The following is a 17894-nucleotide window of genomic DNA, read 5'->3' on the forward strand; positions in this document are numbered from 1 at the left end:
TGTTACACTTGATTTCTCTTATAGGTTACGGGTTATTAATGAATTAGGGTTGATATGGTTACTGAAAAATCATTTTGAGAAGTGTAAAATTTACTATATATTGTCAATGATAAAGCATGATAGGTCTGGTTTCTGATTTTGTAGCATCATTGTAATAACAAGTGCCTCGTTTGGATGTCTATAGATGTTAGCTGAGAGCATAAATTATTCAAACTTGATTAAGAAATTAAATTTATTTAATTATAAATGACAATTTTCTAGTATTAATTTAATAACACGATACACGTTCAATTTAAACCTGATTAAGAAGGGAATTGAATATAGCTGCTGTTTTTTTCTATTATTTATACCAGCATAAACAGGAGGAGGAAAGTTGTTTAATGTTTGACAAGAGCAAATGAAACCTTTTGAAGCTGATTAAAAAACCTGGCGTCGTTTTAGTGTTGCTGAGAAGAACAACAAAAGCAGAAACTAATAAAATGAAAAGTAATTCCATTGCCGGGAATTGAACCCGGGTCTCCTGGGTGAAAGCCAGATATCCTAACCACTGGACGACAATGGATTGTTGTTTGCCCTCTTCTAATAAAATATTATACATATTTTAAAAGCAAGCGAAATGATGGACTCAACTCTTGAAGAGGGAAGAGTTTATGCTGCAGGATCAGAAGCTGATTGTTGGACAATAGATCTGATTTGATCGAATACTCATCATTATTTGTATCTCAATTTAGTTTTATTAAATAAAAGAAAGCTAACAAATCCATCGCAAGATTAATCAATCCATAAGACTTAATTGGCACATCAAAATGAGTCACCTGTTAAAGCTTTCAAAGACTAAATTCATTTGAATTTGTTTACGCCTTCTGTACTGAAGAGCCCACCTTTGAACTTGGATTACATCTGTGATTGAGTGGACTCTAACTTTAGTCAAACGGATAAACAAAGCATTCATTACATTTTCATTTTTCAGCTTACTGTCCTAATAGGATAAATCTGTCGAACCCAAAACTTGTGACTTGACCCCGACCCCATCCCACACTTATAAGTTGACTTGTTTGTTCAGTAATTAAATGTATCAAGGGATTCATTGTGTACTTGTGAGGTTGCATCTATAGATTGATGGAGGTAAGTCAGGTGTTGTGGTTTACGGGCTACTTTACCAATTTAAAAAGAGAAAATAATATACTCACAAAAAATGTCTTATAATATACGATTTTAACTAATTTTTTTTGATTTGTCAAAATGATCAATTAAATCGCAATGCGATCGATAATTCGCAACGCGATCTCCGGTATCGCAAATCAGTTTCCAGATTCGTTGCGATAGTCCAAGTTCGCGTTGCGATTTATTACAAATTCGTTGCGATAGTCGAAGTTCGCGTTGCGATTTATTCCAAATTCGTTTCGATAGTCCAAAATCGCAATGACTGGTCATATTGCATTTATTTCTTAAGAATTTTCTCTAAAGAGATAGTATTCACGCGGACGTGTCGAAGACACGTATTACCACGACCACGACCACGAGACGGACGGCGGCAGCGGCCGCGCGCGAGAGTCTCCCTTGTTCTCTATCACTCAATAAGGAAGTGGGAAAGCCAAGCCTTAAATATCATTCACAATAGTGTTTCCAAATACTATGTGGGATTGAGCACTACCAACACTTGTTTCCAATACTATGTGATTATTCAGGAAACAATTAACAATCATGCACCTTAAAACAACTGAATCAACAACAAATTGCATTAATATTATACGATTAAATATGTCATAATTAAAAGTCAATCTACGATCAATCGCGATTATTGCAATTTTAAGCAAAACATTCAAAAAAAATTGCATCACTCGCGAGAATAAAAAAAATTGTTATCGTGCAATTACAATCAATTGAAAATAAATTAGAATTACATGAAAACTAAACGAACCACAAATACTTTTCATACAAATACTAAAGTCATTAACTATAATTCACAAATAATATCACTATTTAAGGCTCAATCCCACATAGTATTGGGAACAAGTGTTGGTAATGCTCAATCTTACATAGTATTGGAAACACTATTGGGAATGGTATTTAAAGCTTGGCTTTCCTACTTCCTTGTTGAGTGATAGAGAACAAAGGAGACTCTCGCGCGCCGTCGCCGCCGCCGTCTCGTCTCGTCTCGTCTCGTCTCGTCTTGTGGTCGTGGTCGTGGTAATACATGTCTTCGACACGTCAGCGCGAATGCTATCTTTTTAGAGAAAATTATTAAGAAACAAATGCAATACCACCAGTCGTTGCGAATTTGGAATAAATCGCAACGCGAACTTCGACTATCGCAACGAATTTGGAAAATCGCATTGCGATAATCGATGTTCACGTTGCGAATCTGGAAACTGATTTGCGATACCGGAGATCGCGTTGCGAATTATCGATCGCATTGCGATTTAGTTGGTCATTTTGACAAATCCAAAAAAAATTGATTAAAATCGTATATTATAAAACATTTTTCATCACTGAGGTTATTTTCTCATTTAAAAAAAATGCATTTAAACCGATTTTGGTTTTTGATTCTTGAAGCATGTTTTATTTCAGTTTGTTCAACTTTTAAGATGGGTGTCTCAAACCATTTATATAGCCGTCTAGACTTTTCAGTCCACACATTGTCAACTTTTTTACTTATGTTTATCTCATTTAAAATTAGGGTAAAGTATTATTAAAACAAAAGGGGGTAAAGTAGACAAATGGTCGTAGGTCCCCTTATTATAGAATATTGTTCTATTGAATTACACAATTATTAATAGTTATAAAATGATCTCTAATTATAGGGGATTATTTTGTTCAGTCCCCCTACTATTAATGGCTACAAAATGGCTCCCGACTATATGAAGTTACTTTGTTGAGTCTCTCGACTATTAAAATTACAAAATGGCCACCAATTATTAATTATGTTCTAAATTTATCATTTTTCATTAAAAAATTAATGACAGCCTGAGTTGGATGTTAATCCGCTGACTGAGATATGATAAAATCTGATCTCATAATCTTAAAAGACTACCATATCTTAGTCAGCATGAAAAAAATTAATGGTGACCATTTTGTAACTTTTAATAGTCAATGGACTCAACAAAGCAACTCCTTATAGCTGATGACCATTTTATAACTTTTAATAGTCGGATGACTCAACAAAATAGTATCTTACAGTTGGGGGACCATTTATATACTTTACCCTTGGAACTAATTTCTCAATTAACATCCATTTTATTATTATTTTTGCTTCTCAAACAATTCAATCCTAGAAAAATATATTTTTGAATATGTGATCCTAACCTTCTCTATAAGCAAGCTCAATTTCATAAACTTAAATCATAAACTCTAATCACAATTGATGTCTCTATCTCTAATGAAGACCTCTTTACCAAGATTTTGACTCTCTTTGTTCCAGTCTATAAAAATGGGACCATGTAGATTAATATCGACGAAGAACTCTCGTTGAATCCATCAAACAGATGATTTCAAGTCCTCAATATAACTGTCCCCAAAATTGAAAGTAAAAAAAAAATCTGGTTGTAAAGTGCCAACACAAAGAAACTCGATGAAATATTATGTGACACATAATATAATAAAATAAGTCGTATTATAGTAAAATATAAATAAAATAAGCCTTATAGTTATATCTTTTATGATTTAACGATCAATTGATCAAAATAGAAATAATTCAAAAGTTTAATAACTAAAATTAAAATAAACTATAACTTTAATAACTAGAAAGATTCTGAATACTCTACTCAAAGAGTGGAGTCTTTCGAGGATCTTTATTAGCGGAGATTTAGTAGTTTACAAAGGGTATAACCAATAAGCTTCAATTCCATGAAAAATTATATCTTTAATTTCATTTTATCTTCTAAATTTAAAAAATTAATAATAAAGTTATCCTAACAAATTTACTAATATGACATTTTAAAATAGATGTATTAACTTATAAGTCGTGTAGCAAAAGAAATATCGTTCTAGACATCCAATTGTAACAAACGAATATTAATGATGTTTATAATTGAACTTGATTTTTTTTTAAAAAGAAAAAATAATTTTATCTAAAGTATGTGTTTAAAAACTTTCAATTGACATTTCTTTCTTTTCTTAGGTTGTGCGTTCAATATCAATTATGAGTAAAATTTTATATAAGTTTAGATTTTAATTTTAATATTGTGAATGAGACAAAATAGACAAAGAGGATTATTTCGTAACAAGTCTCTATAGTATTCCATTAAAATAAATTTATTAATAGATCAAATATAAATAATTAGAGACGGATGGTAATAGGTTAGAGGCCCTTAAGCCCCCAAAAAATTTAATATCCCCAAAAAAATGTCCTTAACATTTTTCGTCTCATTATACTCTCAAATTCATATATTTTTTAAAATTAAACCAATTGATTAAAAAATAGTTAACTTATTAAGTCGACGCTAATTATTTTATCTTTTTGTTAATGTTGATATTATTTATTTTATATTTTAAACATAAAAAATAGATTTCTTTTAAATATTTTAAATTACTAAAAAGTTAAAATATTTAGCAATGATATATATATAAGAAATATATTTAAGTTATCAAAAATGTAAAACAAGAAAATTTGTAAATTTCTAAAAATATATAAAAATATTTTTTTTCCTTTCAATTGATTCATTTTGAAAAAGAAAAGTTTGAGAGTTAAAAAAGGGAAGAAAATTTAAGGGCTAAAATATTTTTTTTTAAATCGAGTGTGGCAAATATATTTTAATATATATAGGTAGAATCTAATTACACAATATAAGACTTTAAATCTTATATAAAGTTAAAATAATTAGATAAATATAAAATTTTCATTTATTTATTTCTCTTTAAATATCTATTTTATTTGTATTTCTCTTATATATATATATATATATATATATTAAAAATAAGGTAGAATCCAATAATTACATAGAATATTTTTTTTTACACAAATTTAGGATCGTTGGATGAGTGAAAGTAAACTATTAAGATTTGTTGTAGGAAATGAGAAGATATTCACTAGAGAAAAAATAATGAGTTAATCTCAATCGTATATTTTTGCTTATCTAACAAATTTAAATCTGTGTAAAATAAATTATATTTAATATTATGTAAGTGAATCTCAACCTTTTAAAAATCCTATGATAATAAATAAATATCCTTAATTATTTCTAATGGAATATCTAACTTAGTAGTAAATAATTTATAACATATATCAAAATGGAGTTACTACCCTAAAAATAATAATAAATGAATTTAACATAACATATACCCGCCAATAACAAAAATGAGTAAGAAAGAGTATTCCAAAAAATAAAATATACAAATTCAAAAATTTAGGAAATAGTATAACAAATTCGTGGCCCGGCATATTTTATTTTGTACACCAATAATAAATAAATTATTTATTTAAACAAGCTTTTTTAAAATCATTATTGGTCCACGTGGCAATGTTGTCTTGTTTTTAGATTCAAAGAAAGGATTGAGAATCGGTCACAAAGCAGAAAGAAGGGAGGGGTTTCGATTACCTTCTATTGCCCGTACACCATCTCGAATCCACCGGTCGATCCGGTTTCCTGGTCAAAGATCATATGGGTTTAAGCACTTTCTCTTCTATTTATTTATTTATTTTCATGGTGGTTTTTCTTTTTAAAGGGGGGTTTTGTCTTCAAATTTCTTCACCATTCCAAACCACATAAACTAAAAAACAAGAAGAAAAAAAAGGATCTTCTTTCAATAAATTTAAATTGAATTTAGGGTCTGTTTATTTGGCTCCGAAATTTCGTGTTTTTTCATGTAATTCGTTTTTCGGAAAATATTTTCCAGTGTTTGGTCAGAGGAAAACTGATTGGTCAACGTAAAACATTTTCCTAGTCAACAGAATTTTCTTTGTGTTTTCTAGAAAATGACTTAGAGTCTGATTTTTCGTAAGTCATTTTTTGAACTTTTCACTTCAAAGAATAAATACTCAAAATAATTTTATTTTATAAATTTAATATTAATAAAATATTTTAATATCATTTTAATCAAAATATTAATTATTAAAATATTTAAATTATATTTATTAATATTTATAATAATATAATATATATTTTTTAATATTATAATAAAATAATTAATTATATTATTATAATATAAGATATTATTTTAATAATATATAATAAATTATTAATAAAATTTATACTATTTATTAATTTCATAGAAATAATATTATTAAATTATTACTAATGATAATATTTATATATTTAATATATAATAATCTAATAATATTTTAATAAATATATTTAAAATACTAATTAATATTTTTAAAATATAATATAACACTATTACTTTAATAATAATTAATATATTTATAATATTTTTATTTCAATAAATATACCAATATTAATATTTTTATTAATAAATTATAAAAATAATATTAATAATAAATAAATTATTTTCATATTTTAAAATAATAATATTAAGTTTTATGATAAATAATATTATTTATTGTATATAATATTTATAATAAATTATTTTAAAAAAACTCATCAACTAGTGAAAAAAAATTTAAACAACATCTTTAAAAAATCGTAAAACGTTTTTTCAGATATTTTTCAAAAAAATTATAATTCATTTTACGAAATACATTTTCCGGAAACATACCCTTAATTTGAGATTTATTTTTTCATTCCCCAATCTTTGTTTAGTAGGAAATTTTCAATTAATTTTCTCAGGAAAATTTTCATTTTCTTTGCATTATTTTCTGTATATATGTATATTGGGATTTAAGAAACTGGAGATCATTTTAATTTAAAAGGTGAGTTATTGGTTTGTCTCATTCTAACTTTTCTGTTGTTTTTTACTTGAATTCTCGGTCTCTTCCTTCTCCGGGTATATCTCCTTTTGGAGTGGATTCTTTTATTCGGTTAAATTGTGCTTAAATTGTGTTTTAAATAAGTGAATTTCGATTTAAACTGTCCTTTAGATAGAGATCTGATCTGTTTTTTTTTGTTGGTTGATGTTCACCATGATTCATGTCAGATTTGACACTTGGGGTCAATTTAGAGGTTTTTGGGGTTTTGATTGAAAGTTGCACTCCTTATCAAGGAAAAAAATAAAGAGAGAAGAGAACAAGAATTCGACCCTTTGTTCCATTAAGCTATTGTTTGACGTTGAGAGTTTCAGTCAATTTGATTCTACTTTGTTAATTTACTTTTAACGATATTTTGTTATTTTGTTTTCTGGGGTTTATGCCTTCCTTTTTTTGGCTTTTGGATCAGCTAATCTAATCATTCATTGATACAGGAAAATTAATTTGATTAATTGTTTTTGGTAATTATAAAGTTTGTGTAGTTATATTTCTAATTTAAGCTGATATACGGTAATTTTTCCTTTTTGATTGACTTATATACAGAGAATTTGAATCTGGAGAGATTAATGTTTCTTTCTGGTTGATGGGTTGGATCATCTTACATGCCTGAGATATGATGTTTAAGAAGAGGCTAAATTATGGATTTAATGCCTTCAGTGTCTCGAATGTACCCCGAGCCCCTCGATCAATTCGGGCATGCCTTTTTTCTGTATCATTACTTCTTGGATCTTTTAAGGTTTTCTGCTGATTTTCTTCTACTTTTGATCATGTTGAATTTTGTATTAAAACTTGATGAACGAAATTATTGTTGTTTTTTGTTCCAGAGGAGGGATCGGACTAAGAGGACAGTCGATGATACTAAAATTTGCGCGTTTTAATTGTTAGCTTCTTTAGCTGGGAAGCTACTGGAGGAGAGTGAAAGCTCTGGTTTAAGCAATGCGTCTGAAGGACACGATCATGTTTCTACAGGTAAAGATGTTAAACAGGAAATTAAGTACGATGATAAACCATTAAAAACTGAATGTATCGAACATGTAAGTTGCAAAGCTAGTGTTGTTGCCTCTGCTTGGACTACTGAAAACAGTGACAGTCTGAAGGAATTTAAGTATTATAAAAGCGATGCCATTTTGGAACAGACTGACAAAGATGCAGCCTGCTTACTCAGAGAAAACTAATGGTGATTTAAAGTCTGCAATTTGCAAAAGCAATGTTGCATACGGGAGTTTTCCTGGTAATTTAGATGGTTGTTACCGTAACTTCGGGCAGTTGTGTGATGGTATATGTGAGAATGGTGTTAAACAAGAGCGAGAGGCTGAGGGTTTTGAACCTGGGGCTTTGGCTATTGCTAGTAATTTCCCCTTAAAGGACCCATTAGATTTGTCTATGACATTTCCTGCACCCGTTAAATCTGATAGAGATGTCAAATTATCATCACGAAGTGATTCTGTTCCTAGTGCTTCTTTTTCAAGGAATAGGGACGACATTAAGTTAAGTAATAGAGATGATGAAGAAAAAATTTCTAGGCTTAATAAACAGAGCAACAGGTTCAAACTTCAAAGCTTCTAGGCCTCCAACACGTATAGAAGATCGAAGAATAAGGAAGTTCCTAACATTCAAATACTGGAAAGCTGCTCCAAAGTTGAAAGATTTTGAGCATTTCAGAGCTGCTGAGTGTTTCCAATGGTTTTAGAATTAGTAGCATTCTTCGTATATTTGTCCATTCGTAATTAAAGTTCATGAATTGCCTCTTGTTGATTTTGTGTTCCTTATGTTTCCAGATGGAGGAATAAAGTCTGTACATCGCAAGTGGAAGACATACTATAACTATGACAATTGTCAATTGTCAATACGACACACTTTATAACAGGAGGAAGCTTTTTTACCGTAGCTCAATAGTAACTTGTGGTGATGGGATTGGTAGCGGAAGTGTTTCTAATTCACCTGAGAAGGTTAAGAATGAAAATAAGAGTAGCTCAGGGGAAATGTCGCATGGAGGTGCTTCCCTATTGCAATTATCTTATAATTTTTAGATTTCCAGATTGAGATGTCAACTAGTCTGGCTAAACTATTTTATTCTGCCGTGTAGCATGTGAGATATCTTCCTTGGTTACAAGTCACCAAGCATCTTACAAGTCTAATGATTCTCATGGTATGAATATTTTTTTTATGTGTTACCACAAGATACATACGGGTGAATTTGTTCTGATTTTGGGGAATGTCTTACTCAAGGTTTGTTCTTTTGTACAGTAAAATTAAGCATCAAGTCCTTTAGGATTCCAGAACTTTACATTGAGGTGCCAGAAACTGCGACTGTCGGTTCAGTAAAGGTATATGAATTTCATGCTGTTGCGCCTTTTTTTATTTATATAATCAATGCTCAACTTCTAATACTAGTGGTACTTAAATTTGAGTAGAGGACTGTTATGGAGGCAGTGACTGCCTTACTCGGAGGTAGAATTCGTGTCGGGGTACTCCTTCAGGGGAAGAAAGTGAGAGATGACAGTAGAACTTTATCACAAACTGGTATTTCCTCTGAAGATAATTTGGATGCTCTAGGTTTCACTTTGGAGCCTGGTCCTGTGATAACACCTCCACCGTTGTGCTCTGAGGAACCCCCTCTCTTGTTGCCATGTGGTGCTGCCCCTCAAAATTTAACAAGGTGAATTTTTTATGTTTCGTGATTGATTTTAAATTGTAATGAATCTTGGTTTGAATCTCTTGATGACATGTCTATGCGATATGAGTTACTTCTAACTTTGATTAATTCGTCCTTGGTTTACAGCTTTCGAGCCACACCAGACCCGGTTACAAAGATTGCCACAGCTGACCCACCATTACTGACCAATTCAGCAAAAGCCACGGATAGTAATTACAAACACACTTCTTCCCAAACTGACATACTAACTGATCAAAAGCTAACGGAGTCTAGAGCTCTAGTTCCGGTTCCAGCAATAATATATATTTATTGGTGTATTTTGGTAAAATTTGGTGACTAAATTAAAAGTTATAAAAACTTAATGTCCATTTTAGAAGTTGAAGGAAATTCAAGGATCAAGCCTTGAATTCCTCCAAAGAGTGACGGCAGCATTGTTTTAAAAGTGTTTCTAAATTCAAAAATCAGAAACAAGTTTTGCTTATATTTCCTTTCTCCCGCACATATACTTTCAAGCCCGATTTCGACACAGTTCGACATCCAATCGTCAAATTTAAACTACAATTGTGTTCATCTTCGACCTGTGAACAAAACCCAATAAACTAATTTTAGCGAAACGCTGCCAAACACTTTGAATTTCGAGTCAGAGTATCGACGTTTTTTTAGCACCACCGCCGGGAAAATCTTAAATTCATCTCCGATCGTTGATCGGTTTTCGACACCTCCCGCACCATCGTGTTCCTGGTGTCGTTCCGAGTTCGACGGTGTCCTCCTTGTCTCCGTGGCTGGCAGCGCGTGAGGGGGTGGAGCGATCAAAGTTCCGATCGAAGTGAAATCGAGCTCTCCACCGTTCAAAAATTTGAACCGAGGTTGGTAAGTGACTCAAAATCGCTTAAAAGAATTTTTGGAAATTTTTGGAGGCCGGAAGCGGTCTCACGCGCCCCCACGCGCCTCCCCTACGCGTGGGGAAGATTCGAACTTGGTGTTAATTGGTTGACCGCCTTGACCGGTCCAAACCGGTCTAAATCGGTTTGACCGGTCCGAACCATGTTGACCGATTTGACCCGACCTGACCCGACCCGCCCCGGTGACATTCTGAGATTTTTTTTGAAAAATGTGACATTTTGGGAAATATTTTTGAAAAGGGTGACATTCTAAGAAATATTTTGAAAAAAGGTGACATTCTAGAAAATATTTTGAAAAATTTGACATTCTGGGAATTATTTTGAAAAAGGTGACATTTTAGAAATTTTCGAATGTGGACTATTGAACCATAACTTTGACCGGCCATTAAACGACCTTTGATTTTGTTCGAGTATACTTATTCTGACATTTTTCGACTTGTCGAATCTGTTTCCGAAGTCCGTTTCACCAAATTCAAACCTGAAGGCCTCCAAATCATCAGTCAAACCCGTTGACTTTAATTTTGACCAAGAATTTGAATTTTTGAAAAGTCATACTTTATGTTTTTCGACGTCCTGATTCCGATTCCGCAATCCGTTTGGTCAAATTCAGACTCGAAATCCTCTAAATTTATAGTCAAACCTAGAAAATGCTTATATATTTAAGAATTTTAGCTTTGATCAATTAAGTAAGACTTGGAGTTAATAAATTATTATTGTTTGAAGGTACAAGAGACTCTCCGGATCGTTCGACAGCTCGACCCAGCTCTTCTAGATCAATTAAACCACGAGTGCCAGTAATCACCCGTAAGACCCGTAAATCTTATAATTTCAGAAATTGATTATATTACCCTCTAGTAATGTAGTGTTATTATGAATTAGGTTCAAAAACTGTAGTAGAGCGTGGCGAGGCCAGTACTCAGTAGATCTACAGTTTGATCATATTATCGAGGTGTGTTCCCTAAGTACTATTTAATTTTTTTATATGTTTTAAAATATGGTACATTGAAAGCTATGATTTATTGTTTATTTATGGTTTATGGACAATGAATGATATATGACTATTGGTTTTCATTAATATATGATAACGATGTTTACTGATTTATGAAAATTATGCTTACTACATAAATAGTATTTTTGAAATACTGATTTTGGGTTGGATTAAATTACGGAGGTATAGCTCTGATCAAGCTGGTAAACCTTACGGACTTAATGAACTCTTGGGTAAGTTCACGAGCCCCAAGATGCTCTATTAGGTTGGCACTCTTTGCTGTGTGCTTAGAGTAAGCCCTACGGACCTAAGGATATAGGCCCAAAAGCTTATCTTTAGGTAGGCTTCCTTTTTGATGTGTGCTTAAGGTAGCCTTACGGACGCAGTTCTAGGGAACTGCGGTTGGTGTACAGGAGAAGGGATTTAAACTACGAGTTTCAAAAGTTAAACTTCATTATGATTTTATGATGATTTACTGAATTATTACTCGGTTATTGTACCTACTATGATTTTATTGTACTATTGGGACACACTGAGCCTAACTCACTTTTCGAAAATATTTTTTTTCTTTCAGATACTGTTAGTTAGATACCCCAGATCGAGCACTTGGAGAATCAACATATATCTTGAAGTACATCTATTTGTAATGCTTTTATATTTCAAGTTTACTTTATTTTGGTAGCATGGGCCTTTATTTGAAGTATTTGTTTCAGAAATGAATATTATTCCGCTATTAATAATTGGTTTATAGTGATCCAAATTCTACAACATGTTTTAAAAATTAAATTTTTAACTATTTAGTTTTATATTCATGAGTTAGGTTTTATCGTAATTTATTATATTCTTTTATAAATGTATTTATAATGTGATTTTACATTGATCGAATAAGGGTTTCAGAAAATGTCTTTAAAAATTATGGATGTGATCCGATAGACTTAGTCGAAACGTATATGCTAGGTCTAGGGGGTTACAATAAATGTAGAGGCGCTTGCGGTTGTCCCTGCCAACCAGAAAATACGAAAATCTGAGCTTGCACAGCGCCGAACCAGGAGGCCATTTTCTGTGTCAGAAGTAGAAGCACTGGTACAGGCTGTTGAGGTGCTCAGTACAGGAAGGTATAATATCATATGCTGCTGTTCTTTTTTCTTTTCTCATGCACCCTTGCACCCTCATTTCATGGATTTGCTGACGGGGACAAAAGCAATTATATATGTTGTTTCAAGTGGTTCTTTCATTGAATAGGATGCAACATACAAAAAGTTGAGAATTTAAAATCGTCCTTCTCAAGCATTTGAGAATGCTGACCATCGAACTTATGTGGATTTGAAGGTAGAAGTGTTTTCTTTTTTAACTATTACTTTTGTTATGAATAGGAAATGGATGATTAACAATAACTACCATGGACGATAACCAATATGGCGGATTCCTGGGGTTATCATCTAACTAGCTGGATTTCCATTAGTCTCATTAGCCTAGGCTTTCATTATTTCTTTTCGTTGCTAGATGAATCTTCCATTAACTGATGTGTTTGCCCAACCGTCTTGTTGGAACTAGTTGTATCAGCTGTTAGTAAACTATGTCAGTGCTGTTCCCAGGATAAATGGAAAACATTAGTTCACACTGCAAAAATTTCCTACAGCAAAGACGGGGAGAGCCGGTACCCCAAGAACTGTTGGACAGGGTCATGGCTGCTCATGCTTACTGGTCTCAACATCAAGCTAAACAACATGGCAAAAATCATACTGGAACTTTGAGAATTACGGACTCCCAGGCTAACAGAAATGGAGTTGCGGTAGCTATTCCGACCATCTCTATGTAAACAAGAAGAAAGGTAAAATATTCATTGAGAAAGAAGAGGGGGAAAAACATGTACAAAGGATTCAGATTTTATGTAATATTTGCTCACACCGAAGTTGATTCTTTGCCAGCTTCTAATCATGGAGCCATTGGCATTTATGTAAATGACTGGAGGAAACACAATCGTTTCTTTAACCTGATTTACAGTACGTTTTCTTCCTGATTCATTTGAGTTTCAATTTGTAATTCATTTCATTGAACTCGGGAGAAAATAAAGTTCAAAGAAAGAAGAAACAGAGATTTCTGTTTTCTTCATTTCGGTTCCTTGGAATCAGCTGTGTGATTCATTTCTTAATTCTACTTCATTCATTTTTCTTTTGGTATACCATCATCTTCTTCTTAGAAAGTAATGGTTTTGAACTTCAAATCCAAATTCAATCCTTCAGACATAGAGATCTAATGTTGGATTAAAAGCAAAGCAAATTTTGAAGTAATAGAGGTGGGTTGCTGCTCTCTGCACATTACACCATGTGACACTGTTGATGTGTGAATGAATGGGTCCACCTAATAAACCAATTACTTGCAGATGAATCTCAAACAGTACTTTCAGCTTTATCCGTATCCTTGCAGATGAACTTTCTAGGACCTTTTAATTCAACTATGAAGGACAAATCTTCTATCTTGAAATGTTTGGGATGTCCTGGTATGATGAAATGATTGAATTATCTTTAAGTGAAAAAATGGTTAAAGTATCCCCTATAAGTGAAAATGACTAAAAATTGCTTATAGGTGAAATATTATATACCTTAGGGTATCTAGTTGAGGTTTTAAGGGCCTAATGTTGATTGTAAAGACATTTGACGACTTGTATTGATCATTACACGTGTATGTTGTGTGAAATTCTCATTGCTAGAGCGTTAAAATGTGATATTGACTCTGTGAGATTTAAGAACCGAAAGAGGTTAGACATCCTTAATTTTAGACATTATGGGGAGAGTACCGATAACAATTCTTGAGGTATTGATACCGAAAAAGTATACGGAAATCCCTTAAATCATTCAATATTGATATTGTCCAAGAAAATTTTGATATTGCATCAAAAGTGTTGATATTGCAAGAATCAATGTTGATAGTACTCCTTTAAAACCTATATTTTCAAGTCTAAATTTATACGATATCAACGTTAAATGAACAATATATATATTTAACTAAAACAAAACTTTGAATAAGGCTCAAAAAATCATTCCAAAACATCTTCAAACACTTCGTTTTGAAGCTCTACATAATTCCTAAAGCTTTGGGGATTATTAAGGCATCAATTAACATCATTTAACGTCAAATCGTCACCAAAATCATTTAAGAATATTTAACATTCAAAACACCAAAAGTACAAGATAACATGATGTAAGATATCACATATACGAAATCTAAAAAATATTTTGGAGTTCAAAGTGTATTACCTAACTAAAAATCACATACAAAAAAAGTACATTGTTTAACTTCCTCCATGTTTCTCTTTTTCATTAGTACATGAGGTCTCTTCAACCTCTTTAACTTAAGTCTTAAAATATTAATAAAGTATATAAAGTTAGTTATTCAACCCTCTTAATTTAGAGTTTGAAGGGAAAACTGAAGAGAGAAAAGACAAAGATAAGGAAATAATAAATTTATCGAATACGAATAAGGATGGACACTAGATTAGAAATTGATGTGTTCTGATCCAACCCGATACAATAGAGTCAGTTTTTTTTTTAAAAAATAGGTTTGGGTCAAGTTAAGTTAAGTTTTTTAGATTATGAGTTTTGTTCATATTCGGATTTAGGATGAAAAATACTCGATCCAAATTGAAAAATAATATAATTATACCTTATATATTTAAGGATAATTGCAATAATATCACTCTCTATATTATTTTTTTCAACTAATTCTATATTTTATCGAATAAAATTAGAGAATATATATATATTTGTGTCGGTCGGGTCGGGTGCAAGTTTTATCTCAAAAAACGAGCCAAATTTCAAGTAGAATGAAATCATCCTAAACTTGAATCGAGTTAGGTCGAATTTTAAGTGAATGATATATTTTTATTGGGTAAGGTTGAGTTTGCCACATACCCGGCATGGTCCTTAAACATGAATTTTGTTTCCCTTATCGCATGTCCAAAATCTGATGAATTAAACGAGGACAATCTCTCTCACTCATGATTAAATTCAACATTTAGTCCTTCAAGCTTCTTTCCCAGCTCAAAATATCCTTTTTAATACACATTTGGCCAAATTCAAACTTGGTTAGGTCCAAATTTAGACCAACAAAATTAATCAGCCTCACATACTTAATTGATATATCCATGAATTTTTTTTTCTTTTCAATTTTTTGTTGGAGTTTATTTATAAACTATTTGAAAACGATAAAAGTGGAAAGTAATCATATGATACATCATCAAATGATTGTACAAGAAACTTGATTTAATATTCAAGTGTTGACTTAAAATTCGAGTCATTATAGAACTCTTAAATATACTTTAGAAATTTATAGATTTTTCTTTGAATACATAAAGAGAAAGAATAAACTCCTAGAGTGGACCCAAAAAGGCTTCTTATTTTTATTCTTCCTTTTGTTTTGTTAAAGACGGAATTTTTTTTTCTCTTTAAATCATACAAATAAACATTATAAAAGACACAAATTGCATACCACGAGAACCCAAAAAGTGAAACCATTTTAGTTTAGGGATAGTCAAGAGAGCCCTCTTTGAACCACTTTCCCTTTGACTACTTCACGAATCCTTTGTGGAAAGTGGAGCCTTATCTTTCCAAGAGAAAAAAGCTACATCACTGACCTCATCCATCGGCTCACCACCTTATCACACATTCTTTTCGATGAGTAAATCCATTGCATCACATCATCATCCAACAATTTGCCTGCAGAATTAAAGGATTCAAGGTAATAAGAAGAAGAGAAAAGTATACCTAGGCATGTTGAATCGAGTGCATGCTCTGGAGAGTTTGATGTTGTTTAGAAGTTCGACTCAAATAAATTTCAGATATAATTGAGATTGATGTGATTATTGAATACAAAATGATAAGAAACTATATACATATATAGAAAATAATGGAAGTGGATTGTTTAGGCGGATGAACAAGAACCCCAGAGGGCACAGTTAGGTTTTGGAAAAGATGTTGTCATCTCCACGGGTGAGATTCCCTTGACTGAAGTGAGCAATCCAATGGAATGGTGTTTGTGTCTTTTAATAAGATTTGATTTGGAATGGCATCGGAAAGCACGTCCACCTACCAATTCTTCTTAGGTTGTTCATGATTTAACACACCATGCATTTCACATGCTAAGATGAATAAACAGGTGTACTTATGCAGAACCTGGACAACACAATCAACCAAAGATGGGAGCTATAGGAATAGGGCTGAGAAACGTTTGAGGTTTCCATTAGGAGAAAGGTGGAAAAGATGGATTTGCCAATGGCGCTGGGCATTTGATATTATCATTCTACCAACTTCTCTGCTCTATTTCTGCCCTCCTCTCTCTACAATATTATTCCAACTCATTTCAAATTTTCAAATCAATTACGATTGGAACAATATTTCACATTTAAGGGTAAAATATACTCTAGGTCACTCATTATGTATTTGGTAATAAACCGAACATTTTTTCTAAATGTTACAAAATAGTCACTTAATTAAAATATTTTTACAAACATATTATTTTATTGTTAAAGTTGAACCGAACGTATAATGTAGCTTGATATAATAATACTTTTAGTCCCTAAAACTTATACATTCTATCAAATTGTCTTAATTTGAAATAATTAACCCTTCATATTTAAAAATTTCATCAATTTAATTTTTTACGATACTGTCAAACCAAGCGAGTTCATCAAATTAAAGTCATAATTAAATAATTACACATGTCATAAAGCAACAAACAAGTTATTGTTAAATTATTATATCATAAAAGTAATATATTATTTATGGGAAAAGAACAAGCAATTTACCAGAAGAACAAAGACTAAAATAATGAAATTTTAAAATATGAAGGATTAAATTTATTAAAATATTTTGAATGTTGACTAAATTAGTAGATTGTATAAATTTTGAAGACTATAGTATTATTGTACAGATCAATTTACTATTTCGTCTAATATTTAATAACTATTACTTCGTTTACAAAAATACTTAAAAAGTTTTTCATTTGTAAATTTTTAGAAGAAAAAAATAGCGTATTTATTACCAAACATATAAGTGACTTACTTGAAATGTATTTTACCAAAGGAGAAAATAATACAAAAATAAATTATATAAAGTAAATCCCAAAATTTATAAGAGAAGAATAAAATAATCATTTAAACTTTCATATATGGGAAATATAAGGTGTTATAATCATTTAAATTAGTCGTTTTGGTGTTGTTCTTATTGTCAATGTTTATTTGTTTTTTTTATTATCTTGTATATTTATTTTCCTTTTATTTTTAATAACTTCATCGTATGATTTTCTCTGCCGGTTGGCTCGTTTTAGTTTTTTTTCCTATCGTTTGGTCGTGCTTGTCATTTATTTCTCTCATGGTTGGATTTAACGTCCACGCGACTGAACAAGACGACGTTCATTTGTTATCCCGTTGACATTTTCTGTTTTTGACCGTCGAATTATATTTGAATATGCAACTAGCGCTCGTAAATA

At 31.5% G+C, this 17894-nt stretch overlaps 1 non-coding gene and 1 pseudogene across 1 annotated transcript; one reads left to right on the plus strand and one right to left on the minus strand.

Annotated features, from left to right (window-relative positions):
• Positions 1 to 490: 490 nt before the first annotated feature.
• Positions 491 to 562, minus strand: TRNAE-UUC. The gene has a single exon. It is a non-coding gene; the product is annotated as a tRNA-Glu (tRNA).
• Positions 563 to 6771: 6209 nt separating this feature from the next.
• On the plus strand, positions 6772 to 13272 carry LOC120161712 (annotated as a pseudogene).
• Positions 13273 to 17894: the final 4622 nt, after the last annotated feature.

The sequence above is a fragment of the Hibiscus syriacus genome, unplaced genomic scaffold, assembly GCF_006381635.1.
Source record: "Hibiscus syriacus cultivar Baekdansim isolate YM2019G1 unplaced genomic scaffold, ASM638163v2 tig00111402_pilon, whole genome shotgun sequence".
In the NCBI taxonomy this organism is placed as follows: Eukaryota; Viridiplantae; Streptophyta; class Magnoliopsida; order Malvales; family Malvaceae; genus Hibiscus; species Hibiscus syriacus.